Genomic DNA, 27,249 nt, shown 5'->3' on the forward strand with positions numbered 1-27,249 from the left:
CTTATGACTCCATGGTAGTGGGACAAGGCCGCATAGGCACATGCAGATTCTGACTTTGACCCATCGGTGTAGACGGTGACAAAGTCCGAAAGCGAGCCGAGGACGGCACTGAAGAGCTGCTGGTATTCCGAATCAGTCGTCTAAGCTTTTCGTTGTGCAAGGGCAATGGATTTAACATCCGGCTCTGACGTCAACCAAGGCGGATACTTAGCATAGGAGACGGGGCATACTTGAGGAAATGTAAAATTTACCTCATTAATAAAATCATAAAAACGAACGGCAAAGGGCCTAGTTGCCCTTCTCCGCCTGTTAAATAAGTCTAAAATCCGTTGGTTAAAAACTATGTCAAAAAAGGGGTGGTTTGTCTCTGATAAAATTTTACAGGCATAGTTGCCCATTAAAATCATCCAGCGGGTTTCCAACGGAGGCTCCCCTGCGTCAACGAGTAGGCTTGGAACTGGGCTGGTTCTAAATGCCCCCGTGGCCAACCGTATCCCAAAATTGTGCACACAAGTGAGCTCGCCCTGAAGAATACACTATGGAACCATAGTCCAGTTTCGATCGCACCAAGCCTCGGTACAATAAAAGCATGGCGGTGCGGTCTGCTCCCCATGTGGAGTGAACTAAAAACTTAAAACGTAAGGGTTTCCCGACACCTCTCGCGTAACACGCGAATATGCTCCCGACATTCAGTTTGCTCCAGGATCATGCCGTGAAAGCGAACACGGTGAAAGTGAAAGCATTTTGTTTTCTCCGTGAAGAAACAAAATCAATTCTTTCGTGACCACTCTCCCAGTTTGTTTTAGTCACCTGGGCTTGCCTGGAAGCGTTTCGCGGTCGTGTCGACCGGTAAAATAGGGCTAGCTCGTCTGCATAGAGCGATGCCATCACCGGGGAAATGTTGAATTTCATCACGTCTTTGACGGCTACGGCAAATAACGTCACCCTCAGTACTGAACCCTGGGGTACCCCAATCTCCTGAGTAAAAGATCGGGAAATGTGCTTCCGAGTCCTCACTTTAAAAAGGTGGTTGGTTAAAAAATTTCTGATTAATAGGGCCATGTTGCCTCTAAATCCCCACTTGTGCAACGTGGTAAGGATTCTCCATCGCCAAACACTATCATAGGCCTTCTCCAGGTCGAAAAAGACTGCCACGTATTGACGTTGGAGAAAGGCTTCCTGAAAGAAGTTCTCGGTGCGCACCAGATGGTCTGTCGTGGACCTGCCACGCCGAAAGCCGCACTGAGCGTCGGAGAGCAGGTGTCGACTCTCCAAGCACCACATGAGACATCGGTTTACCATCCGTTCCATCACCTTGCACAGGCAGCTGGTGAGAGATATGGGACGGTAGTTATTCGGGTCATTTTTGTCCTTGCCCTGTTTTGGGATTGGTATCACGATGGACTCTCGCCAGGCATTTGGAAAACTGCCCTCGTTCCAAAGTTGGTTGACGGTATTCAGGACCTCCCCAGTCGCAGTTTCCGGAATGTTCCGGAGAAATGCGTTGTGGATTACGTCCGCCCCTGGGGAGGTGTTATGGGAGTCTTCGATGGCGGATTTAAGCTCCCAGGGCGTGAAAGGCTCATTGTAATATTCCCGCGTAGGACCTGCACCAAAATTGAGAGGGACTCTCGCATCGCCTCTTCATGTTCGCAAAGTCCGCGGCATAGCCCTCGTCACTGCTATTGCCCGCGAACTGACTGGCAAATATGTTGCTTATTTCGGCAGGTGAAGTAGCCGACCGGGCAGCTACCAGCAATGGCGAGATGACAAATGAGCCCTTGGACCCAGGGATTTTCTTAATTTCGTCCCATAGCTGACCAAGTGTCGTGCGATGGGACGGCCCTTCGAGCTCATGCTCTCAGGCGGCGGTACAAACCCAGGTTAGTTGCCGTAGGATATTTTTTTAAAATGTTCACCGCTGTTTTCCCCGCCAAGATCGCCCTGTCGCATTCCCCGTTCCACCAAGGCACAGGAACTCAATTAAGATTCCCGGACGTACGAGGGATACTTTTGGTAGCTGCCGACAAGAGCGTTGAACTTAGTTCCTCGACGTTATGCGCGTGGGAACTGCTGTCATATTTATATATGAACGAACACTTGAAAAGGGGCCAGTCCGCACGGTTAATACGCCACGTTTCCGGAGGTTTTGTAGTGGTGGGCGAAAAGTCTTCTTTTACGAGTAGAAGAGGAAAATGGTCACTCCCACAGGGATCGTTTAGGTGGACATGTTCACCTTTGGGGCAACTTCTCGAGCATAGCCAAAGATCTCTTGCTGAGAATTCCCCATTGAAGCTGTTAAAGCGGGTTTTTTCACCGCTATTTAATAAAAATAGGTTAAAATCCTCAATAAAGTTGGATAAGATTCGTCCTCTCCTATTACTTGTGGTTTCTGGCCCTCCCCAGGGGATCATGGGCAATAAAATCTCCCATCAAAATGAGCGACTGGGGAAGCTGGCATACAAGGGCTTCAAGGTTCAGGCGAGTCACCGGTGCACCCTCTGCAAGATACACGTTACATAACGTCCTCTCAGGAGTGTGCACCTTGACAGCGACGGCCTAGAATGGAGAGTTCAGTTGGACTCGGGAGGTGTAAAGGGCCTCAACTGCTACTCCCCCTTGGGCTCGTTGGCCACCTTGGTCATCCATTCTAAAGCAAGTGAACTCCTACAGAATACCCTTGTCTTCGGCATTAAAATCTCTTGCAGACAAATGCACCAGGGTTTAAAATCTTGGATTATAATGGCCAGCTGATTGTGCCGATAAAAACCATTGCAGTTCAAATGCAATATGAAACAGGTTTTAAGTGTAAAATAAAAATGAATGAAAAAATAAGTTAATTAAAAGGGGAGATGACCAACTATTGAGGTTATCGCTTGAAGCGATGTTTCCTCTTCCAACTCGCTTGCGAAGACCTCAGTATCAGAGTTCTTCGCAGGAGACTGATCCTCTTTAATGACCTACGGCTTGTTTGGCCTGGCTGGAGGCGGCGGGGAAGATGTACTCCCCCCCCCGTTTTGGCGTCTTCCCCCGGGTGGTTTTTTGTGGGCTCTTCTTTGAAGGGCCCACAGGAGTAGGTGGCTCCTTGTCCACCTTACTCTTCGTATCCTTCACCCTTTTAGGTTTAGGGGCTTGCGTGTCAATTGGGGATTCTTTCGGGATCTCTGTCTGCGCGGCGATGGCACACTTTAAAGATGGCGTGGTCGCAATGGAAGCAAAGGACCGGGAGAAAGTTGGGCGATTTGCGCCCTGTATTTTTTCCTAGGTTCAGCATATGGGATTATTTCTAACGTTTTAATCTCCGTGACCTTCCTTTCTTCTTTGGACAATCACGAGAGTACACTGAGGTTCCGATGAACACTGTATCCTCGTGCGTCTTTGCCACAGCGCGGGCAGGTGGCCTTGCCCTCGCAGCACGACGCGACGTGGCCGAAACGTTGGCACTGAAAACAACGCAGGGGATTTGGAATGAAGGGCCTCACTGGGACTGATTCATATCCAAGAATACCTTGTCGGATAGCCTATCACACACGAACGTCAAAATCGCAGACGTGGTGTTACTGCTCACGCCGTCGCGCCTAGTCGTTAGTCGACGACAATCCGTCACTCCCTGAGAGAACATTTCTTTCTTTATTTCGTCGACATAGAGGTCATAATGGCTGATGACTCCCCGACAAGTGTTGAGAATGCGGTGTACCTCCACTTTTACCGGAATGTCATGGAACATTCCAATAGCTAACAATTTTTCGCTGTGTATCGTTCAGGGTCTATATAAGAAGTGCACCATCCCTGAGCTTCTTCACGCTCTTTGGGTCCCCAGGTACAATCTGTGACAACACTGCGATTTAAGAAAGGAGAAACCTTTTTCAAGGTCTCACCTTCCTTAATACATGACATAATCAAATGACGCTTACATGCGCCAATACACTTATCTCCCCCACCCGTGTCCGACGAGATCTTTTCGGTGGTGGAAAAGATCTTTCCTACATAATAATACATATGCCGTCCCTGAGCCTCCCTACCAAACACAGTCAAACGTTTGGGACGCCGCCCCGCAGAGCCGGGGTGGTCGCCAGGGCTAACTCGAGGGATATAGCGCTTCGGGAGTGGTTGTTTCGGGGTGGATCTTCCATGCAAGGGCCCACCAAAACCCTTCTATCGTTGACCTCCCTACGCGGACCGCCACAACCTTGGCACTCGCCACCCAAGTGAAAATGCGACAGATGCGAATTGGCCCGACGTGGCTATCTCCCGGCCTCCTGTTTACACGGAATCTGAGCCGGAGGGATATCGCTCTCCGGCCCATTCAGGGCTACCAAAACCCTGCTGGGAACCAGAAAGATCACCCTCCAGTATCCCCTTCTCTCCCTTACAGGTCCCTAGGCACTGCAAACACCTTGATGGACTGCAGGACAGATGGTATGGCCGCTCACAGACGATCCACAGCTCCATCCCAATGCATAACTTGCTGGCTGGTGGTTTTCTACTCGCCGTTTTAGTCGCCTCTCACAAGCAGGGATACTGAGGAAGTGCTGACGCAAACCATGAGAAAGCGAGCATACCAGATGCTCACTATCCCTCTTTAAGAACTATAAAATTTATAAATTTGTTAAATTTAGTCTACCCAATATTCTCTGAAATTTTGAATGCCTTCAATGCAGTCACGAGTATTAACACAAGCAGTCAAATTTAACTATGCACCAGCTGAAGACCAAACCCAAATGTAGACAAAAACAAAATATAAATAATTCAGCCAGGTAGATGAAAGATTGTGCCTCTCCAAAGATGTTTCAATTGAGACCACTTAAAATGGTAACACTATTCATGTCGTTCACAAATATAAAGTTTGATAATCTATCTGTGGTATAATAATGACCAGAAGCTACTTTGCCTTTCTTAATTGCTCTAGGTTGATTCATCCTGGAAGATATTATAAGGACCACACTATACGCAACACGTGAAAGCCCTTTTCTAGGCTAGTTATGTCAATCAACTGTATTCATCAATTCCTTAGATGGTCACCTTGTCTTGAATGAGCTTCTTGCAGAAATAGCAATGACTTACATCACAAATGAAAAGGTTTCCTGAATTGATTATCCACTAAGCTAATATTCATACTGCACAGCTCTGTTACATGCCAGATCGGTCTGTCTGTACAGCTGAAGACAACTGCCTCCATAGTCAGCCAACTACAAGTCACCAGACATTTCTATTGTCCAATACTCATGGATCTCAAAATTGCACCTGGCACCTCCCATTTCCCCTTAAACACTACATTTTGATCTGGTTGCTCCAATTCGTCCAACAGGATCCCTCTAGCCTAGGGCCAATGAAAGACATCGGAAAATTATAGTGCTTCCAGCTACGACCAAACAAGTGGTTTTGCTTCCTGCAAGACAGCCAGAAATAACTACATCACAAACAAGCATCCTCATCTTTCCTTTGCAGTGATGACCAGCATCAACGATGCACCAAAGACATTTGTAACCACAGATTTTGAAAGCAGCAGTTTGAGCTAGACACGTTTAGGTGCTCCCAACACCTGGAAATATCCAAGTACCTCCAAACACCATTAACATAGCATATCTAACTTGAGCAAATGCCAAACACCAAAGCCTCCCAGAACCTAGCATTAAGGAGTCAGTTACCTCTAAACCATAACACAACACCACTACCTATCATAGCAAGACCCCAAATCAAACACACATGAGGTTATTACTTTACCGCCCTCATTAGAAAACCTGGGTTTCCATTTGATGAATTCCTTAGTTCAACTATCTATGAAAGCCCAGTCACATGGTAGGCTCAACTTGCATCCTAAATGGGTCATAAAATTTACACTGTCCCAATTCAGGAAATTATCCACCTTCAAAACCATGCATGTTGCTGTTCGAGCAGTTCTTAACCCTGGATCAATAAGACTGCTAAGTTCTAGTGCTTCCACAGCAATCAGTTTACACAGGATGGCAGCACAACTTGTTACAGACACTAACATCACACAACCTAAGCTTTTGTAAATACCAAGTGTTATGTAAGTACTTCAACTACTGTGGCAATTGGTTCAATCAAAAGGAAATTCTCTGAATTTCCTGATATTTCTGAATTTTCTAGATATCTGCATTTCAAGATCCCATGAGAAATTGCAATTTTCCATATTTAGGAAAGACACATACACGGACCATGTTATTCACTCCACCTCCAGACATTGCTTTTCACAAAAACTTGCAGCATTTCATTCCATGATCAATAGACTAACTTCAATACCAATGACGGTTTCCAGCGTTCTAAAGGAACTTAATATTATTAAGACAATAGCAGTAAATTGGCTACCCGGAAAAACTAATAGACAAACTTTATAAGAGGAAAATGTCCAAGTTAGCCAGAAACAGTATTTATGGGTCTATACCTAGCGATATAACAAGGGCTCAATGGAGAAGGTTTCTCTATTTAGGCCCATTATCCCTGAGGGTATGCAGAAAAATCCCCAAAGACAAAATTAGACTAGCGTTTTATAACAAACAGTGCATGAGGAATTTAATTTCTCATACCAAAGACAGAATCCCTACAAGTGAGAAAAGTGGTGTTTATAAATTAAATTGTCAATGTGGAGCAGGATACATCGGCCAGACTGGGAGAAAGTTTAAAGAGAGGATCAAGGAACACCAATCGTGCGTCAAAAATAAGGACTCGGCATCTCACTTTGCCAAACATCTGCTGGACGAGAATCATCGGAGTGATTTTGTGCCAGAGTTCTTACATTTTGAGAAGAAAGGACAAAGGCTTGACGCGCTAGAGCAATTTGAAATGTGTTAAGAATAAGGTTACCATTGTTAACGAAATCTTGTACCCTTCCTACTCCCCCCTTCTAGACCTTCCTTCCTTCCACACCTAATGACACCCCACCTACCTTACCTCCTCCCCTACCGGCTCTTAATACAGCGTTTTTACGTATATTCTGGGTTTCCCCTCTCTCTCCTGATCCACGCGTCCCCTTCACCACCTCCCCCTTCCTGAGTTTACGGAGTTCCTAATCCTTTCCTTTCTTCTAGCCCCTTGCTCTCAACCCCCTTAACCACCTCCGGGCCAACCCCCCCCCCCTGGGGTTTTTTCCCCTCTTCCACCCCCTAACCCTCACCTCAGACCGGGGAGTTGTCTCTCTTCTCGCCTTCCCCCCCCCCAACCCACCCCCCCCAATTTGTGTGACTATATATTCTGTCTTCTTTACAAAATGTACCTGATGATGACGTGCCACGTCGAAACCTAGGTCTTCCGTCGAATAAATCTATGTGGAATTACAAAGTTTCTCCTTTCATTATAGGAAATTCTCTCCTTCAATAGAACATTTACAGGGCAGGGAAATCAGCTGATGGTCACATGCCGATGTTTAAGTAATTAAAATCACATTCAAGATCTGAATACCACCAAGGTATTTGAAAGGACCCATTTCACCGTGTTCATTAAAGAGCAAGTCTCAAATAGTGACAACTGCTGTCTGCAGACCTTTTTAATTGGTCTTAATAACTGAAATAAGACATAACAACCTGAAGCATAATAAACAGCATGTTTGTTATGAGGAATATCTGTTGCAGTAGTTATGATAAATGGATACTACATAAATTTGGTCCCTACATATCAACATTAAAATACTGACTCAAATGAATTTCCAGTAACATATTAAAATCAGGTGAAAAGATGTTCAGCAGTTATTCCTGTCCCATTAGTCGCCTTATACGACAAGCAGGGTTGCTGTGGGAGTATTCTCAATCCCCCTCCACACAGGGGTATCCTCAATCTCACTTCCCAAGGAGTCTACCAATATTAGATGAACTGTCAAGGTTTCATCCACACCATCACTATCTTTAGAATCAGCATGATTTCAACAGAAATATATTCTATCCACCCAATTGATACACATGCCATTTAGAAATGCGGCGTACTTCAATTCAGTACATGCATTGGGGCAAATAAAACTTCTTTAAATCTTAACTGAAGTTCTACCTTTTTAGATCTCTTGACCTAAGCTCTCAGGTCTCACTATCAATAACATAACTGCAATGACAATATTTATATAGGATAACAACAAAGCAATTACATATTGTACATCAAGAAATTAGAATTCTGATATTCACTAAATAACCAGTCAAGTTCACAGTCACATCACGTTTCTATGTTCACTGTCACAAATAAGAAAATCACTTTATTATAAAAGTAATGCGATACAATAATAATGCCATATTACAGTATGTCATTAAACCATTGCATGTCGACAATTGAAAGTGGTCAATTTTATTCCTAATCTCAACAATGAACCATAAACGGCAAACAATGAAAAAGATTAAATGTGAAAGAGTACCTAATATGTATAGAATTTAACTTATTATTTGAGTTTTTCTTCTTTTCATTAACATAAGCATTATTTCAGATACAACAATAACAATTATTAGATACAAATGGGGCAGACACTTCAATTGGATATACCAATGCAATTATCATGACCAAGGACTTATTGAATACATAGATCAAGCTGTTCTCATGACACTCATGTCATATGTTGAAGGAACTATATTATTAAGGTGCAGAGAAATGTATTTTACATTATGAGCTGCTCAAAATGATACTTGAACATGAAGCCCGGATTCCAAACAATCCTTATCCAAATCTTCCCTTCTCTCACTCCTCGCAATGATGCACAGGGCGAGTCTGAAAGACTAACACTTTAATGGCTGGTACATCCCATGCTCTGTTCAATCTGAAATAAAAATTTAAGGCAATTTTAAACCACCATGAATCAACCATGACCTATCACTTTATCAGCAAAAATATAACATCAAAAATTGGACATGTTTCATTTAAAAACTTACATGAAACAAATCTTAAACATCCAATGCTAGCTCAATAAAATACTTGATCAAGCTCAAAAGCTAGTCATATTCTTCCCAAACCATCCATAGGAGATGGCATGTAAGTTTTTCTTTTCATGAATTCCCACCCTTTCTGTTTAGCACAAATTACAACTAAACTAGTAAATAGGTTGGTACAATAGCTCAGACCTCAACATTAGCAACACAAAGCTATTTATATTTCAGTCATTCATTGTTCCCTTAGAAAATTCAAGACAGCACTCAAAGATTGTGAAAACTTTTCATTTAAGTAGGCCTCATTACTCCCTAGAGCGAAGCTTAAGTTTAAGCTATACCCATCACACTTTCATTTTCAGCAGATTGAAGCAAGAAACATTTGTATTAGTGAAACAATAAATAAATTACTTACGCACTGTTATTTAACTCTTCTATTTCAGGGATTAAAAATAAACCAGTGAAGCTGAATATGGTAAAGTTCAATGCACTTTTGCATTCATGTTTGTGACATTACAATTTGTGCGATTTTAAAAGTGATCAAATGTCTAAAAATAATAAACATCATTCCAGACATACAGTACAAGTGACTTTTTACAAAATGATTGAGAAAACCCACAATATCTTTCTGAGTAATCAATGAATAAGGGTTGTGAATTGGGTGAGGTCAGTCATATCACAAGGCAGTCTTCAATTTGACCTGAATAAATGAATATGAAAAATCTGTGAAATATGGGTGCTGCATTTTCTCTCGGTGAAGAATAAATGTAATTATGTGGTCAATGCAGAGGATAGGTTTGATGCTTTTCTATTGCAAAGCCTAATTAGTTTCTGTATGGATTTCACACCAGATGAAATAAGGACAGAGACAATAGAAAGGCTGAAACGGTTACTAAAGGCAAACCAGCCCAAAGGAAGGCAAAGATGGTGAAATCAGCTCCATGGAAATGGCTATGATTTGTTGGTTTGCAATTGGAATCACCTACATTCATTTATTGCTTAATAGTTTATTCATAAATAGATGATATTATGCTTCATAATTACACCAGTTGAATAAAGTTGAACTAACAAAAACATGAATTGGCAAAGAAAAAATTTCTTTTCCATCAAGACAATGCACAAGTACACACCTATAATGATAAAACTCATGGAATTTAACCTTGATTATTACAACACTCGCCATATTTGCAAGATTTATCTTCCCTCATTGACTATTTTATGCTGTTACTCTAACATTGCTGGAAACAAAATAATATATCTCAACATTAGGGTCAACAACAACCCAAATACCCGGAGGGATATCCTGAATCCAAGTTTTAAGACAATTAAAAAAATTACAAAAATGCTGAAAAGAGCATAAAGCTCAATGAAGATTGTTTTGAATTGTAAAAAACATCTTCAATTAATAATTATGTAGAGACCATCTACCGTAACTAAGTCCTGGCAAATAGCCGACTTCCTGTTTTGGTAAGTGACCACTGATATGATGTAATCTACCAGCTTTTGCCCACCCTTTAAATGTTGAGTTGATATATTAAATTTCACCCATTTTTACCAAACCCATAACTGTTCCTGAGATGAATGTAATGATCCCATACCACCTTATTTGATTTCAATTCCCTTTTTCATTCTTTTCTATTTTGCCATAAATTATTTCATAACACATTTGCAGTCATACGCATACTGGTATGCGTGTTGGACCTGGGCTCAAGCACCACAAATGTACTGGTATGCACAACGCATGGTGTTACACGTCGGTTAATCCTGCTGCTTTCTTAAGGTTTATTTTTATAACTTTTGGTCAGTTTTCTGTATCTATTTGCAGCTGACATCTAGCAGCCTTCTCAGGAAGTTTTTCCATTCATTACTTTACAATTTACCTTCTCTTGTCTGTAAATTTTAGGTTTCCCAAAAATGCCCGGCAGTAGGAAGTGAAGATTTAGTGAAAGTGCTGACAAAGAAAATATCAGTCAATTGATATCCTTATATCAGGTGATGATTCATTTAAGAGCCATTGAGTGAAATATCAACATCACTCATAAACCTTTACGGACATCACTTAAATGCTGACCGCTTGTTCATGAAATAGATAGAACCAAAGCTCTGCAATTAGTTCAGTTGAGTTCATAAAAGAAATATATTAACCAATCAAATTCATGGTTCTAATCATTAAATGAGGCACCACAAAGGCAATGAATGGCACATTTATATTTAATTTTACTCATCCCTCCCATGGCTTACATTGATGGCTGTTAAGGCATAGGCTATTACTTTCAGCTGCTGGGTGAGGTACGTCCAACCATCTCTGTCTTCTGATCACTGCCACCCGAATTTCATTCCATCTCCCTCTTGCCTTGCTTCTCTTAACCTCCGCATCCAGTATTCCTTCCAAATGCTTCAGGCCGACTACTAGCCATGTTTGAAATCTGTAATGAAGTGTTTGACATTGATAAACACTGACATCTTGTCGGTTTAAAACATCCTTAAACTATCAAAAGGACAAATAATTGATTTTTCATAATTGTCTACGGCAGCAATATAACTCAAGAAAGAAAAATACATACTATGCATGCACCACTTCTAGTTTAGTTTTTTAAATACATAGGAACCTCAATCAACAAGCACATTCCATAGTTATCCTCATAACAAGCGCAACTATTTCATCCAAAAATTTACTTCTACAAGCGACTTCCTTTCCACATAATGAGATAAGGGTAATTCCCAGAATGACTGCGTGCCCACTACTTCATGGTGTTTGGCACCCATTCCTTTATCTTTGTCTCATAAGTGATCACATATTATTCCCTAGTTTTCAGACACAACATTTGCAATTTTTTCTGCAAAGTTTAATAAAATTTTCACCTAGTTTTAAAAATGTGCCAAAGGAGAACTCACAAGAAGACAACCATAATCAAATAAAAATTACAGTAGGAAAGATCATAGAAAAGAGAGAATGAGGCATGAATATGGCTGATATTGTACCTACATACAATTGGTCCACATCAACAACTCACATTTACTTCAAGACCAAGGACAAATTTTATGAGGATAATTCAAAGGGATGAGAACAACATATACACAATGGCTGCATAGTCCTGATGATGTTGTAAGTTTCAAAAGCAACATGACCAATGAGCATATCATTTGCGAGAAAGCAAAAGTTAATTTCAAGGATCTGGTTAAGGTGATGCTAGGATCTCCACTGGCAGAAGAAGTCTTTCAGGGAAGCTCTACATGACTGGAATCAAATGCCTTGTGTTTCTAGGTGAAGCTTTAAGCTCTGACTCGAAGGCAGCATAGGACTTCATCAGTAACTTAAAGAAGCTCATTGATTCAGAGGGTTACCTGCCTGTTTTTTGCTTTGATGAGATGGGTCTCTACTGAAAGAAAGTTTAGAAGCAAACCTATTTGTGCATTGGTATCAATAGAGAAAAATGCATTTCCTAGGCCACCAGCCAATTGGAGGCAGTCTGAGATAACTATTTTACGCCAATGCAAATTGCATATTGAAAATTAAACCCCTCCTTGCTTACAATTCAGAATATCCATAAACTTTTAATAAATTTTGTTTTAACCGACAGGCTAAAAGTTGTGAAGCCCATGGGAAACTTTACATCATACCATTGCCCCAATGAGGAAATGGCTATGCATACCAGCAATTTATATAACCATAATGCTTATGCATTTTCACAAAATTTTTAAGCACCAGCAAAAGTCTCTAGGAAGCTTTCCAGTGTAAAGGTATTAAGTATGCATCATAAATAATGCACTATTTATTGATTTCTTTGTGTTTATAAAATTAGACTTTGCATTTCCAGTTGCTTGGCTCTGTGATAGATAAAAAGAACATGATTGTATTTCCTAAACAAGGCATACACAGTTTTCTTTGAATAAATCATGTACATAATTGTTTTCCTGGCATGGAATGCATTCTACGAGGGTCATCCGGAAAGTAGTACCCGTTCGTGCCGCATGAAGTGCTGACGACGCGAGTAGCCGCTGGACGAGGTCAGATAGCTTCAGTGGCTTGTCTGCCTTCTCTGAGCCAAGTTGCGTGACGCTAGCATTGCCTGTGTTGTTTCTGTGATTGTTTACAATGTTTAAAAAAATTGAGAACTCCGCCAGTTGTGAAGTGAGGGCAGTGATTAAATTCCTCAATGCAAGAAACGTTCGCCCATGTGATATTCATCGCCAATTAAAGGAGGTGTATGGAGACAATGTAATGGACGAGTCGTCTGTTCGGCGGTGGTGTCGCAACTTCAACATGGGGAGGGGGAACACACACGACGATGAGCGTTCGGGGAGACCGTCTGTCATTACAGACCAACTGGTGAGCTCAGTTGACGAATTCGTGAGGAACGATCAGCGCGTCACAATTGATGACATCTGTGAGTATTTTCCCAATGTTTCTCGAACAATTGTTCATGAAATTGTTAAACACCATCTGCATTATGCAAAAATTTGTGCAAGATGGGTCCCTCGCGTATCTCAATGAGCTGGCGGCGAAGGACTATGCAGCAGGAATACAGAAACTTGTCACACGTTATGACAAATGCCTTAATTTGCTTGGAGATTATGTTGAGAAGTAGTTTAAAGTAACCTCTTTCAAATAAAATTTTTTATGTTTGTTAATATTTACTTTTGTGTCTTTATTTCACGAACGGGTACTACTTTCCGGATGACCCTCGTAGTATTTACATCACTTTATATGAAAAATTTGTTTCACTACTCAACTGTTTTGCTATGCAAGGAAGATCAAGGAATTACACTCGTTCAAGGTATCACTGTACCTCTTTCATTCATGCATAATTTGAACTTCCCTGCACAAACTATACTGCTGATTTTTTGAGTGCTCTAAAGGCTACAGTAACAAGTCTTCCTCTATGAAGAGGATGCCATTATCTAATTTGAATTATAACTTTTATACAGGTAATAAAGTAGGATTAATATTTCCTACAATTTTAAGCGAATTAGATATTGTGAAAATTTAAGACAGGCTTTCCACTGGTGTTAATTGCATTAACAATTACATAAGGTAGAAATGAATGACACTGACAAGATTCAGCATAAATATTTGTAAAATGCTTGCCTGTGGATAACATCACTGCAATAAGTAGCTAGCTCTGGCGGTTCAGTTTGCATAATATTTACCATATGCATATCTTGTGGGCCAATAGTGATGCCATTGAACCACTTATACAAAAATTATAATCATTTTTGACTAAATATGATTACCAGTTATCTCAAATCTATCATTCAAAAATAATAATAATTCATGACAAAAAGTTCTGTAGAAAGTTAGCATTAAAAGGGTCATAATTTCACTTAGCGCCTATAGCACTTAGTGTTGTCACGGCTGAAAATATAAATAGAACCCTAGTATTATCTCCATTTTTGAGCACAGGAAAAAATTTTATTTCAATCGATCTTCATTACACTTTGGGACTGTAACATATAACATGGAGTCTCATTAAATGGCACCAACACTGATGGAGAGTAGTAGAAGGAAATGGTCCCTGGGTTTATATTATTCAAAATCCCTGATAATCTGAAATATGTTCACTCCGGACAACTCCCTACCCCATTGCAATACCTGTCCGTGAGGGTTTACCATATGCTGACAAAAATAAGGCTTATGCCAAAAACTCTTTTTCACATTATAACTGTTTGAAAAGAGTACATTCAATTCTTGGAAGTACCAATGGAAATAATCTCCTCAGCTCAAAAAAAGAAAGAGCGGACTCTTCAGAACGTGATACATGACTTCTTTTATATTTCCAAATTCCTTCCTCTCAATTTCAATTAAGCCTAGGAAATGACAAGAGAATCATGCATGCATTGGGGTATCATATTGGTTAAGTCTGGAATGCCAAAGACATGCTTATGCAAGGGAAAATTAAAAAGTCTATGCAAAGGCAAAGAGAGGACACAATATAGGTGAAATCTAAGCAATCTTCAGTTATCCACTTGTTCAAACGAACGCACACCAGGTTTGTCCATTACTCTGCGTCCAGTATTCTTTTTGATCAAGCGTATTTCTTACAAAATTGATGAGCTCAATGCTCATGATCCATGATATGGTGACGCATGATAAAAGAGTGACAGTGGGTGAGATTTCTGATGCTCTACTCATTTCCAGTGACCAAGTGAATACTATTTTGCATCAACATTTGGCCATCATTTAGAAATTCATTATTGCTCTAAGTTGACCAAAAACCAATTGTGTGTTAAGTCCCAAGGCTGGTTTGCAGATGTTTAAGCAAAACCTTTAGCATCACCACATTACCATGGCAGAAACACAAATACACCACCTAGATCCAAGAGCAGTCCAAGCAATGGATTTCTCTGGGTGGATTCAGAGATGAAGACCCTTACAACAGCTGTGAAGGCAATGGTGACCATTATTTTCTTGGGATTCTAGGTGAGATGAAACTCTATTGACTACTAAGCAAAGGGTCAAATTATTACCAGCATATCCTAAGACTTCCAAATCCAGATTCGGTTACTTCAAGACAGCTACCTGATCTCTGATCCAAAGACAAAACGGCCGGAAAAATGCCACTCAAACAAGGCAGTGACTGCAGAAACGAATGCCTACTTGGTTATACTGGAACTATAATATATTTGGACAGCACAATAGACTGAAGCAGTCTTCGACAAAATACATTAACTTTAAAGGACAGTTGCAAATTATAAGTATGCTGCAAAATCTCTTCTTTATCTAATTATCTCTGACTTTTCAACCCATTCCATAAAAACAATGAAAATAAGTTTGAGGCAATGTTTATCATTATTCTTACCACAGTAACTTCGGCATAAAACCATGAATGCATGGTGGAAAATGCAATTAAAGGTCATGGAATGTTCACAAGCCAATGGTCATATTCATGAACTCAACAAGAAGGTGAAAATATTCAACAAGTAAGAAGAAAAACTTATGCACACAATCAAAGATAAGGGAGAGAATTTGTTGAACCAGGAAAGATTCTAAGGCGATGGGAGGAATATTTAGAGAAAAATTTTCCTACAAGCACAAGGCATAAAAGTTTAGATATAGAGAAAGAATATGACGTAGATCAGCTGAGCTCAAGGCATACTAGACGGATAAAAACATATTGAGAATCAATATCAAATAAGGTCATTGGGGTGACATCCTTGGAAAACAACTAAAGAGTTAAAGATATAAAGTCTTTTTGTGGACTATTTCATTCAACTATAAAGGAATATTTAGGCAGGAACAGTTGAACAGATTTGGTGTTAGTTTCCAAAACAAAAAAGGGTTAGGAACCCTTATGACAGGACTATAGAACAATAATTTCTATTATACATACAGCTTAAGTGATAGTATCATGAAATAAAGAATAGTGAAGAGGGCAAATGGTTACCCCGGGGATGATCAGTTTAGGTCCAAAGACAGAAGACGAAAGTGCAATACCACAGCAGTAAATTCGCCATTAATAAAGGAACAGAATACAATTATGTTTATGTCAGTTTCATTGATTTTATAAAGCCATTCAATGATATGAAACAGCTGAAAAAAATTATGTGTTCCAGAAAGTATTGGGAGGTATAGGGCACTTGTCTGCTAACTGTAGATATCTACAACTGCTCAGGTAGATAGAGAGTAGGGTAGGGAAAAGTTAGGAATTGGGAAGAGAGTGGGATTTCCTTTATCAGCCGTGCTCTTTAACATATATTTCAAGGAAATGCTCAAGTTAGCTTGGGTAGAACCAAAGATAAGAAAAAAATACATTGAGAATTTAGATAATCAGTTGGATATGCTGTCGATCAAGCTTAGCTTATCAGTTACCAAAGAGTTGCAACATGTGCTGAGCAAAGCAGAAAGTCAGTGAGATATGTATGGGATGGGAATAAAAGGAAATAAAACCAAGGTTATGTGGTTTTTGAGAAAGAGGAAAGCCGGTTAAACATTTCATTAGTGGTTCATAAACTAGATCCAGTGAAAATGTACCAATCTTGTTAGGATACTTCCACATCATCATCAAGGTTGTACTGAAGTAAGAAGAAAACATTCACTAGGCAGAGAAGTTAGGACAAAGATGACGTGATTGATGCCAGGGACTTCGGGTAAAAATCCAATTAAAAAACTCATCAGAACTTTCATAGGTAGTGTGGTTTTCTACGCTATAGAAACACAGTCATTGAAGCACATGGATGATAGTCATACATTCAAGGTTTTTAAAATGTGGGTGTGGAGAAGAATAGAAAAGGTAAAATGGATAGACAGTGACCCCCTGTAAAGAAGCACTTCATCATTTATATAATTCCAGACATGTTTTTGTCTAAACCTGGGAATACCACATAGCCAATGAAGTTCATAAACAATTTGATGCAGGTCCAATCATCAATTATCTACCTCACAGTAAGAATATTTTCAATGGTACTTGTGGTATGGATCTAATTTATGTAATTTTATTTTATGAAAGAAATCATTTGGGGTGAAATATTGCAAAATAACAATCATTACGCCAGATATTTCCTCATACTAGTAAACAAAATGCCAAATCACATAACCAATACAAATGGTAAATATCCACTTCCTCATCATTTTTGAAACACCCATATCAAGCACTTTGTGTGGGCATAAAAAAATGAAAACTACAAACAATCATTCAGTGTTACTGGCAATGAGATTGCAGGACATGGTCAAAATTAATCTATATTTTGATTTTTTTAATTCATGTCTTGTAAACAATAACAAGTCTCCTGTTAAGCACAAATGAAATAGTGAATGCAGTTGACAACACAATTAAGAATGCCGAAATTCCTTGACTAATTCATATTTCCATCCACAGGGGAATAAAAAACGTCCATAACTATATAAATGATTACCTAGAGCAGGTTTTCTTTCAAAGTTTCACTAAAGCATGAACCATATTGATTTCCTTCAATTATGCAAGGGAACATAAGGATAGAAGTTGTTAAGCTAAGGATTCAGGAATATTGTTGAATCTGTTGGTTGCACAAATCCAAGAAATAATAAGACAAGGTCAGTTCAAAAAGTACCACGAATTTTGAATTTCCACAGTTTACGAAAGTGAAGACGCCCACAAAAGAACAATGCTACGCTAAGATTGACAAGAGAAAAACTGCATTAAAGGAGCTTAACAAAATCACAAAAAATTATTTTTTGAACTGCTTTGAGGATTGGAAACACGTTGGCACAAGTGTAAAACAACTAATGGGGATTATTTTGAAAGGGACAAAATAGATATTCCTGAATAAATATTTTTTTAAAAAACACATGAGGTCATCATACTTTTAGAACAAACCTCATATATGTGGAGGAGAAGCTTAAAATTATGGGGGAAGTGGCTGTGGCTATCTCTGAGATTGTGGCAACTTGGAAAGGGAGACTGTCGCTTTCAATCAGACAAGATCCATATCCCACACAGCCATTTGGTGCCAGGGAGTCGGATCTATTTAAAAAAAAAAATGCCGGAACAAACTAAAATGCCATGATGGGAAAATTATCAAAATGTGTATCATACTGCTATTTTGGGCTGATCCAGCAAACCCTTTAGTTCTCTAAATGTTAGGCTTAACTCTTCTGCTTGCAACTATAGCATAAATGCATGGACAACTTATCTCTCCTGGTGAGTGCATCAACGCACATATGGGTGACTGAATAGGAACATCATTTTATTCTTTCTTTTAATAGGTTCCTGTTTTTTTTCTAACATTAATACTTGTACAGCATAAAATATGAATAGATAGGACTGACAGGAGTCATTCACTACCTTCAAATGCCTCAGACTGCTCAGGAGCATGTAGAGTATGGAGTCTCACTGAGCCATTCAAGAAAGAGGGTGATAAAACTAGTTCTAATAAATAAACGTTGTACTATATTTACCTTTACTCATGCCACCCATAGCTAACATTGATGGCTTTTAAGGGATAGGCTACGGCTTGCAGCTGCAAGGTGAGGTGCTCCCGACCATCATCTTCTGATCAATGCCACCTGAACTTCATTCAGAGACTCTTTCTCTCTCTCCATGCTCCTCTTAACATCCACATCCATTGTTCCTTCCAAATTTTTGTGACCAATTACCAGCCATGTTTGAAACAACCCTGCATTCAAGTGTGTTGGTTTTTTGGGTTCTCCACAGGCTGCAGTCCCAAGTCTTTCTTGAAGAGGATGAAAATATCTAATTAGAAATGCATATTACTATTATACAGGTAATAAACACAATGTTAAATTTTACATCAAACCAACAAATTTTTTCCATCTGCAAACTGAATAAAAACAACAATATACAAAACTTGGATTGTAACAAATACTTTTCTGCAACACCCAAGGGATATATTTTCCAGCTCTTGTACTTAATGAGGTTATTTTATTACTCCTGTCAGTTTTTCGTAATAGTGACTAGGGTTGCTTTACAAATATGTGGTTCAAATAATTTCATTATTATATAGCAAATATATAGATGACAATATGAAATAATAAGAACCATTAACCTATGAAACAAAGAATATGCTCCCCACCACAGATTCATACAATCTGGACAGTCAAGCCATGGGCTGAGGGTGACTAATTAAGGGTTTGCCAGAGGCAGCACTATTGTACTTAACCATACCATGACATAAAAGATTCAAGTTTATGCAAATGTGGTCAACAATAATTTTATATTTCATTCAATATTTCAGCTGTTCATTTGAAAGTATGAACAAACTATTGCCGTTCATACGTTGATAAAATGCCATGTGTCATCATATGACATGCATTCTATTAGATATCTAATTCTTTCAAGTGACTTTGTTACTCCTCATCCACCTAGGCACTTAATTATTATGCGATCTCCTAACAGGAAAGCTTATCGGACATTTACATCAAAGAATGAGGCAGTAAAAACCAATGTTGAGCATTAAGTAAAGAGAAGCTCCTTCATACCTTTCTGGAGTCAGTCTCCGTTGGGAGCAAAGTAGTGCTTTATGGACTATCCTATTTGAAAAAGCAGACTGAGACCGATTAGTTCTTCAGTTTGAATTTAATGTCCACTAAATGGATGCCTGATTTACAAAACTGTGACTGGGAGATGAACAATTAGAGGCCATTCAACCATATGTTACGTGCACAAACAATTATCTGGTTTAGAAATGCATGGCAATTACAATTAGCACATCTTCTCTACTGAAGCCACTGAACTTATAAAAACATGAAATGCTTTTAAGACAATTGGCAGTTATCTTAAATCTATAATGCAGATAAAATGGTTATTTACTGAAGAGTTGAACAGAAATACATTAAATGTAACACCTGAATTCATGGTTCTTGGAGAAAAATTAGTTAAGACAGGGTGTGCTAATGTTATTCAACAAGTAAGCATACAATAAGGAGTGTTGCTACACAGCATAAGGGCATATTCAACCTCTTGAGGAGTATAATGAACAACCTCTCTCAATCTTTAAACAACTAGGTAAATGCATGGTGAATCTGAGTTATCTAAACGGACTGGTTCCACAGTACTTTCATTCCCCAACGTAAAATTCCAGAACCTTTCCCTGGGATATCCTAAGGAAGAAACAAAACTGTTCGTTTACAAGTGCAACAGAGAAGTAAAAATTCCAAATTATTCATTCACATTGAAATGAACCATTACAGAAATTGCACACAAAACGTTCCAGTGGCATTATTCATTTTTACCAGCTGATCAACTCTATTTATTATATTCATTCATAGATGATTCACTTGATTATAATGCAATTCCAGACCTACTAACCCAATATTCTAGCAACATCAAAAACTGTGTGTACATGTCAACATTAATAAAATTGATATTTAAGCACTATCAACAACACATTCATGCAAAAACTTTTAAAGGAGTATGGTGACGGCATTTATTATGATGGCCAAGCATGCCAAGGAGCACTGGATTCCAAAATAATGTTAGTCCCATTTCTCTGAAGCTAAGCTTACTTTTAAGAAATTAAAATTGGATTATTTCATCACAGCAATAGACAAGAGATATATTAAGTAGAATAATACAATTTAGTATGCATTACCAATACCTTCTTAGTGGTTAGTTACTTAACACTACTAACTTCATTTTTGTAGAATATCAGGGATTTACAGGGTACAGCAGCATAGTTTGCCGATTAGATCGTGACTATTTGCCCCCGTATATTTTCTTCATTCTCCCAACAAATCCTGGGAAAAAAATAAATTGATTGATTGATCCCCTTCATATCAGTCAATTATGCTGCCACACCCTATACTTAATTTTTTTTAAATCTTCATTACACTTTGGGGCTCTAAATGCATATTACTGATCATGAAAACTGACAGCAATCAACAGTGAAGGAGAGTAGTGGAAGATTATCTCCATGGGGTTAGGTACAAAAAAACCTTGGCTAATCTTGTTTTTGGGCTATTCTGACAATTCCCTCCTTCACATAATACAGATCAGTAAGGGTTTAACATTCTGCTGAGAGAAATAATGCTTATTCCAGACACCTCTCAATTAATTTCACTGCTTGAAGGAAGTCTATCAAATACTAGCTAGATCCAACGGAAGTTATCTCATCAGTTAATTAACAGAATGGGCAGACTTTCCTGGAAACGAGAATTATGCACTTTCCAATTTCCTAATGCGTTCTCCTCAATGTCAGTTACGCATTCAATAGGGCAACTATTGCATCAAGCGTATATGTGTACATGAGAAACATCTATGTATTTGGCATCGCTAGTTGGTTATATCTGGAAAGTCAGAGACATTAACCAAGGGTAATTTGAAAAGTCTGAGCAAAGATAGAGAGGACACTACTGGTGATATTAAAGTGACTTCCAGTTAGTCACATTTCTCTAAGAAACAAATCAGGTTTCAGCCAGATTTGTCCATTACTACGCTTAGTATTCTTTTTATTCAAGCATGATTGAAAAAGTTTATTCATAACAAGCGAAGCTTAAAAAATATTAAACCTTAAGCTAATAAAGTAAAACCCTTCCAGCATGGGAATGCCATGTATTGCACCTTACAATATTGCTTACTCTACTTTGATTTTTTTTTTCAAGTTTTCCTTCCATCCCTTGTCTCATCTATTGAGAAGGCCCTCCTGATACCTGTAGCATTGTGTGACCATCCCTACCCATGTCCTTAAGGGCAGAGCCCATTGTATGTTTTGTATGTTGCATGTCCATGCAGTAGTGGAATTTCCCCTTCATAGTTTTCAAATTCTAGCTTACACATTATTTTATAAATTTTTACTACATTCTAAGGTGCATGTGTTTGTTAGTTTAAGGCATATGTATTCACATGCTCGTAAGTTGAAGGGTTTTGCATGAGTTGATACACCACTGTAGGTGTAGGTTGGCATGTGGTTTTGTACGCATTAACGCTTGATGACGTAACACCCCTGACACACGCCCTTACAGTGGCTATCGGGGTATTCTGAAGATGAAAGTAAGCCTAAACATAAACGAACTACACATGACAGACAGCATATCTTAAAACAATAAAGGAAAAGGATAAGCAACCGAGAAACTACACTTGACCAAAAAGCTAAATAATAAAAAGTCTGATATCATTGATATAAAAACAATCTGAAATAATAAATTAAACAATATTCAAATGGATTATCTATTCTACATCTACTTAATGACTCGCAAGCCACCGCAAGGGCATGTGGCGGGGGTGTTAGGCCACCACCTGTAATTAAGAAAATTACTGCATGGAAAAGCCACTTATACCATCCACAAACAAAACATGGTATACATTCATGCAAGAACACTTAATCTCCACACACAACAAACACTCAAACTACCAACTAATATACACCTACAAATTTACCATATTTTCCTATTGATAACTGGTGCATGAACTATACAAAAATGAGCAGATGATCGAAAAAATGACAATGCCTGTACAGTAATGAAAATTGAAAAAATCAAAACATAAACGTATTTTTATACCCACACATCCAATATAGGGGTATTTTTACACACTATATATAATTTCTACGAGCATATACATATGTAAATACAGATAAGAAGAACTTTACATGCTCAAGGTAACTATGAAGCCCTGGGCACGCTGTATCTACACAAATTAATGATAACTAAAAAGTTCTGGGTGTCCATTATACATAAGGTGTGCTTTATTCATGGGAAAATAGCGGTGCTTAATGTCTCGGCAATTTTTAATTTTCTTCTCACTTTTAAATTCAATGTTTTCATTTTTCTAAAATGACCAGTTTCTTACCAGTTGGGGAAAATATTTGAAATAATTTTTTATCATTGTCTAGTATCATACCTTGAAACATATAACCTATTATCCACATCTCAACATGAATTTAGGAAAACAAGGACCACTACAACATCCACATATCACATGGTGAATCAAATACTTTTAGGATTGGATAATAGAATTGAAACTTTAGGATTATTTTTTGATTTCATTAAAGCTTTTGACTTCGTCAATCATTAGTTACGCCTGTATAAACTGAAATGCTATCGTATAACAGGCAGACACTACAAATGGATTGAGTCGCATCTAAGTGAACAGCATCAGTATGTTGAGCTCTCAAGAAATGGCTCCAAATTTGTTTCTCCTGGTTGAGGAGTAACACTGGGTTTTCCCCAGGGTTCTGTACTTGGTCCTATTTTATTTTTAATTTATATCAATGATCGCTCGAATTAGCTTAATTTCATTAAGGGGATAGACCCAATACTGTATGCTGATGATACAAACATCATTGTGTCGGCCTCTTCAGTAGAGCAGCTGAAGTAGCTCAGATTTTCAATGGATAGTGTCTTCATAACTTCCTAAAACCCAATATAAATAAGTCCAGCCTGATTTACTTTACTAATAAAAACTAAGTTTCCAATGCAATCTCAGTAGTTGTGAGCATTCCCCAAAATTCCAGTACCTGGCAGTAGTCCTGCATAGAAACATGTCTTGGGAAAAACACATTTTCAAATCACGTAGAGAGTTAAGCCATTTTTACTTCCTCCTTAGAAATATTAGATATTCTGTAAATTTAGAGGTCCTTCTATCCATTTACTATGGTGAATTTTATTCTCGTGTTACTTTTCGTATCCTCTTCTGGGGTTCCTCTCCCCATGTGGGCATAATCCTAAAAGTCCAAAAGAGGATTATACGTATTATAAGCAATGCCCCTTGCAATGCACCACGTAAACCTCTCTTCAAAAGACTCGGTTTATAACCAGTACCTTGAATATATATATTTAATGTCATCTTACATGCAATGGGTAATATTTCCTAGTACAAGTCCAACCACAACTACCATAGTCACTATACAAGGACCTGCAACAACCATTTGTCAGAACACACAATACTGCTCATGGGCCCAAAGCAATTGGCTTAAGGTTACTCAAAAAACTTCCCCATGAAATCAAATATGAAATGAAAGTAGCCGTTTTCAAGAAAAAGCTGTTCAACCTTTTAAAAAATAATGTTCTATTCTGTAAATGAATACCTGGAATTTTCAGTACGCGTCAATTCTGGCTTAACCAATTAATATGTAATTATACTAGTGTATTGGTATGTATATATATTTTCTATCAATTCTAAAATTGTGAAATTTATGTATGACGTGTCCTCTATTCGTGTATGTATGAATATGCAACAAATCTCCGGACAAATAAATGTACCATTATGATTTTTGATTGTTTTGGGAAAGAATGAGCATTTGTAGCTATCTGTACTGGAATCTATCTCCCTTATTTTATCTTTGTGTCTGATCTACCTAAGTAGTTTGGGGCCATTATAATTCCTTCAATATCATAGTTAAACTCGTTTGTTCTGAACCTTTCTATAAGTCTAAGCCTCGCTTGTTCTCTTCATAATTCAATTGGCTCCACACCTAAATACTCTAGACCTGTCACACTTGTGTTCGTATCATAACAATTTTTAACGAATCTGGCGGGTTTCTCTGGACTTCATCTAATTCTTTTTGCAAAATTTTCTCCCAAGGGTCCCAAATAATACTTGCGCCATATTCCAAATGAGGTCTAACTAGAGCAAAATAGCACCTCTTTCACCTTTTATTCACATTTCCCAACCAACCATTCAATGAAGCCAAGTCTCTTTAAAGCAGATCCGCATATTGTCCTGATTTATACTCCCTCTGAAAGGCATGGTCTTAGAATTACCCCCAAATATTTAACTTGTTTGGTTGTTGTTGGCACTGATACCTCTATTTCGTGGTTAATGTTCCGTTCACCACTTCCTTTGTCCAAATTTTAAAAACTGCACATTTGTCTATATTAAGCATTAATCCCCATTCCCAGCACCAATCCGAGATATGAGTCTAGGTCTCTAGAGTAGCTCTCCATCTACTTGGCTCCTTATTTCCCTGTATACCCTTCCGACGGACGGCGTACTGACTCAAAGTGCCCTCCACTAAGCACCTCAAGTAGGGATCGAGATACCTCTGAAAAATATTCAACACCGCCGGGATTTGAACCCGCGCCCTCCGGGTGGGAAGCCAGTACGTTAGCCCCCGCACTACCTCGATCCCCTGCAGGTTTTCGTTCTATTCGCCGTTTGGTCAGTGTTATATCGCTAATGTGTTCCCTGGGTGGTTGCGGAGGATCGTTTGGCGCGCTTGTGTTTTCATTGAAGACGCTCTGGAAAAAATAGTTTAAAATATTTGCCTTCTCCACGCTCTCTGAAATAATTTCTCCGCTTTCACAAAGGAATCTCTCTTTCTTATCTCAAAAGAATATACAGTTGGACGTTAACCCTGTATTTCCCCAACATAGGACCACAATGACTGGATTTCCTCAAGATAATCGCTTTGCACTTTAGATTTAAAAGAGTTTAGTGCTGTGCGTAAAATACTTTTCGTCTTACTGCGACACTCGAATAAATAAAAACGAAACTAATGCAAAAATAGCTTCATTTCATCATTTAACAGAAATAATTGAAAATTACAAGGAAAACCTGGTGAATTTATTCCAAGCGAATGCAGTTTTCGAATTTAAAATTACGCTAACACAAAAACATTTGCCACAACCTATCTCATGTCAAAATATTTACAACGTGCACCATGTGAATTCGTTATTCCAGGAAGTTCAACTGAATTAGGCGCCAAAAATCCCTCGCAGTTTAGACGCTTCTTCGGAAATAGCAGCAATAAGTGATCCAATCATTTAAAACGAATCTTTCACAAACTACTTGCTACCAAAATCCTTCCTGAAGTTGCTTCTTTAATTCGGGTCCAACAGCGTCCACAAATTAAAATAACCAGGAAATTAAATAACTTTTTATATCCGCTGATATCTAACATCAACGAAATGAAATCCCCAACACGAAAACCTATTACTTGCGAGCAGCCCATGAACCAGTTTTAAAACATGGTGATTGACGATATACCAACTGCTATGAGTACATAAGCAATATTAAAATTAAAAAGTTATCGTTAATACATCAACATAATTACGTTGCACAATTACCTTCAACATTATTCGTGAATCACTCGGATTCCGTTTTCAGAAATCAAGGTTACCGATTTATTCAAAGATATCTCCATCTTATACAAATTACAACAATTATTGGATAATCTCTAATTTAACACCTGCTACATTCAACCAGGTCTATTAAAAAACATTTTCACATCTCATAGCAACAGATACATCGACAAAAACTAATTATCAATCCCATGCTCGCTCATACAGCGTTGGAAGAATATTAATACTGCTCAAAAATACACCTACCTGCTACATTCCTTACAGCGTCGCGGATTCTAAATAGCGTGCCTATAAAAACCGGAATTGTACAGAACTTGCAGACACAATTACCATACATTACTTCGTGGTCCCTAACATAATGTTAACAACCACGTGCCCTCTTCACGAATTTTCACAACAAATGGCGAGACTCTATGCAGTGGCGCTTAAGTTAACGGTCACCTTAGTCAACATCTCAAAAATCTTTTATCAATTTTTAACAAAGAAAATTATGGCGCCCATTATAAAAATTGCAAGCAATCCAAACAAGAGAAGAAAAACATGTACATAAAACTTAATGTCCCAAATGTAATTGAAACTGCGATTTTGTCAATAAATAGGTGCGATAACTTCATAGCAATAATGCTTAGAAGGAAAAAAAGTAAAAATTAACAGCAAATTATCTTTTCATGACGATAAATTTGGAAGCTAAATATATTTGCATAGGAGGTAGGATTAATCTGTCCGGCCTTTGCTTTTAATATAATAAAATATTTAATTAATGTTACCAGCGCATGTCGGGCAAATTCTTTTCCAAATTGACAGGTTTTTTCACAGATGCCCTAACAACCCTACCGGCTTCCGCCTACCATGTATCCTTAGAGTCGTGAAAAAGCCTGAGGCAAAAGCGAGTGTACGCTCTAGGGATGTACTTGGAAGAATTTTGAGTAATTGTAGCAT

General features: G+C 38.6%; 1 long non-coding RNA gene across 1 annotated transcript; it reads right to left on the bottom strand.

The window, feature by feature from the left end:
* Positions 1 to 7,218: 7,218 nt before the first annotated feature.
* LOC139692814 (uncharacterized) lies at positions 7,219 to 26,719 on the bottom strand. Its single transcript, XR_011701797.1, has 4 exons — positions 26,557 to 26,719; positions 18,730 to 19,004; positions 11,097 to 11,281; positions 7,219 to 8,749 (listed from the first exon to the last, which is right to left on the bottom strand). It is a non-coding gene; the product is annotated as an uncharacterized lncRNA (long non-coding RNA).
* Positions 26,720 to 27,249: the final 530 nt, after the last annotated feature.

Source organism: Hetaerina americana, unplaced genomic scaffold (assembly GCF_022747635.1).
Source record: "Hetaerina americana unplaced genomic scaffold, ioHetAmer1.1.p SCAF_415, whole genome shotgun sequence".
Taxonomy (NCBI): Eukaryota; Metazoa; Arthropoda; class Insecta; order Odonata; family Calopterygidae; genus Hetaerina; species Hetaerina americana.